Here is a 3,203-nt window from a genome sequence, read left to right on the forward strand (position 1 = left end):
GACCACATCAAATAACGAAATTATTAAATCTGTAAGTGTCATGCAATCTGCTATATGTGCACTTTGAGATCATTTATTTGATGTAAAGTGTGTTATAAATTTATAATAAGAATACATTTTTTATTATGTTTTATTATTATTATTTGTTATTATTATTATTTGTATTATTATTATTATATGCCTGTGTCCCTTTTTTCAGGAGCACTTTGTAAATAACAGACCGCATCAAATAACGAAATTATTGTATCTGTAAAAGTGTTATGTAATCTGCTATATGTGCACTTTAAGATAATTTATTTGATGTAAAGTGCATTATAAATTTATAATAATAAGAAAAAATTTATTATTATTTGATATTATTTATTATTATTTTATATTATTATTTTATTATTATTACTATGATGTACAGTGCATTATAAATTTATAATAAGAAGAATAAAATTCATAATAAGAAGAATAAATTTTGTATTATTTTATATTATTTGTTATTATTATTTTATATTATTATTATTTGTTATTATTATTATTATTATGTGCCTGTGTCCTTTTTTTCAGGAGCACTTTGTAAACAACAGACCGCATCAAATAACGAAATTATTGTATCTTTAAAAGTGTTATGTAATCTGCTATGTGTGCACTTTAAGATCATTTATTTGATGTAACGTGTGTTATAAATTTATAATAATAAGAATAAATTTGTTATTATTTGATATTATTTGTCATTATTATTTTATATTATTATTGTATTATTATTATTATGATGTAAAGTGCGTTATAAATTTATAATAATAAGAAGAAATTTCGTATTATTTTATATTATTTTATATTATTATTTTATATTATTATTATTTGTTATTATTATTATTATTATTATGTGCCTGTGTCCCTTTTTTCAGGAGCACTTTGTAAACAACAGACCGCATCAAATAACGAAATTATTGTATCTGTAAAAGTGTCATGCAATCTCCTATATGTGCACTTTAAGATCATTTATTTGATGTAAAGTGCGTTATAAATTCATAATAATAAGAATAAGTTTATTATTTAATATTAATATTATTATTATTATGTGCTTGTGTCCCTTTTTTCACTTTGTAAACAACAGACCGCATCAAATAACCATGAAGCCATGAAAATGTCGGCTCAAGCCATGATGCCAGCTTGTATGTTGACTTTAAATGAAATGCTTTGGAAAGAACGGGCGGGCCGTATTCGAACACTTGGCGGGCCGGATGTGGCCCCCGGGCCGTAGTTTGCCCACCCCTGGTCTAGGGGAAGGATACAAAAGCGAGCTCAGAGATTTCTGCTGTCAGGTTCCACTTTAAGGAACATAGCGAGGAAATGGACACAGTTCTAGTTAAGGCCCGGAGTGGCAGGCCATGAAAAATCTCAGATTAGCTTGCACACAAGCCCACGTACGTTACCAGACAAGTTTACCAATTTACTTGAGATACAAACGAAACGAAATAGCGGCGAGCTGAAGAAAACCTAAAAAGGAGGCAGTGGGACCAACGCAACATCAGCACTTTTTGACTTGCCTAATGAGACGCCACTGAGCTCATCTCTGAGAGGCGGTCTCTGTGTGTGGCTGTCCAATCACAGAGCATCTCAGGTGCTAGTCCCCCCCCCCAAAAAAAGACTACATTTTTACATAAGCACAATCCTGACTTCATGTACGGCCTTGCAAATGGAGGAAGCCAGGCAGAGTCGCGAGCCCAGTATGTGTTGTGGTCTGATGCCATCTAACGAAGCATTGGAGCCCTTAAAACTACAGCAGCACATGGAGACCAAGCATCTGACACTCGCGAGAAAGCCGGTGGAATATAAAAAAACAGTTATGACCTGTTATGACTGTTCAATGATTTGATTGTTGATCAAAATATAAAGAGCAACATCTGGTTCTGCCGTGCAAAAATGAAGACTGCTGAAGCAATTTTTAAATTAATTTGCTGATTATAAGGCCATTGTGTTATTTGCACTTTATTAAAATGTAATTTACAGTATCTATTTAATTTATTAAATAAAACATTATTTTAATGTAATGTATTTATTATTTTGAATGTATTTTATCACTATGTTTTTATTTATTTATTCATTTTATTTTTTGTTAAAAGCAAAATCTAATCTATTGGTCTTTTTTATTAATAAGCCTGACTTAAGCCTTTACATTTTTTTTGCTTGATTTGTTCCACAAATTATAAGCAAAATTTAAGAGGTTTAATAAAAGTCTTTGTGATGATCACATTTTATCATGTCATGTTATTATTCATTAAACTTTTTACGTTTTAGCTTATTAGCTTCTTAAACTGTGAGTGGATTTGATGTATTTTTGAAAACAAATTCAATTCAATCTATACAGTGTTAATATTTAATGGGCCACTCTGCACTAAAAAAATCGTGCCTCACCGTAAAAAGGTTAGGAAAAAGACCCTAAATGGTGATGGTGAACAATCTTTGCTTTCAGGTCATGTGACAGTTGTTTTGAGGCTACCATGTTGCTACTCTTCAGAGAAGATGCAACTTTCAATTGGCCTCACTTGTGAATGCAGGTCAAAGGTCAAATTTTGTGTTCCAATAATTAGTGTTAAAGGTATTCATATCAATAAAACAACAAGGGTGCCCACATTTATGCACCTGCCTACTTTTGTTGAAATCATTGTTGCACACTTCCTGTAAAACTTCATTTCACTTCTCATACATCATTGTGTTTGTCTGCTGAAATTACCGATCCAAACAATCTGTGATTTCTAAGGACCATCTTGAAAATTACCAGGGTGCCCAAACTTTTTCATACATTTTTCAACATGACTGACTCGGACTACCTTCAAGTCCTGTTGCTATCCTTTATGTTAAGAGTTTAACGGCTTGGCAGGACGCATGTGTCCCCCGGGCCGTAGTTTGCCCACCCCTGACCTATATCCGCCACGTGCACTGTGAGGTTTGCTCTTGTCTTCTTTCTCTTGGCTGCTGATAGCATCTATTGTATGGACTGATTTTTTAAACTTCACATATGAAGACTTAAAGTGGAATTTGTGAGATGCTTCTATTTTTATGACTGCAGCTTTCATTGCCACCAAAGTGAAGAGGCTTCTTTGAAAAAAAAAAAAACTGAGCCCCCATCTTGGCAAATTGTCTGCTCACGTATCCACATGCCAAGCGTTTCATGCTAATGATGTGTGCAGACATTTCCTCTCAAAAGCCTT

Source organism: Doryrhamphus excisus, chromosome 1, assembly GCF_030265055.1.
Source record: "Doryrhamphus excisus isolate RoL2022-K1 chromosome 1, RoL_Dexc_1.0, whole genome shotgun sequence".
Classification (NCBI taxonomy): domain Eukaryota; kingdom Metazoa; phylum Chordata; class Actinopteri; order Syngnathiformes; family Syngnathidae; genus Doryrhamphus; species Doryrhamphus excisus.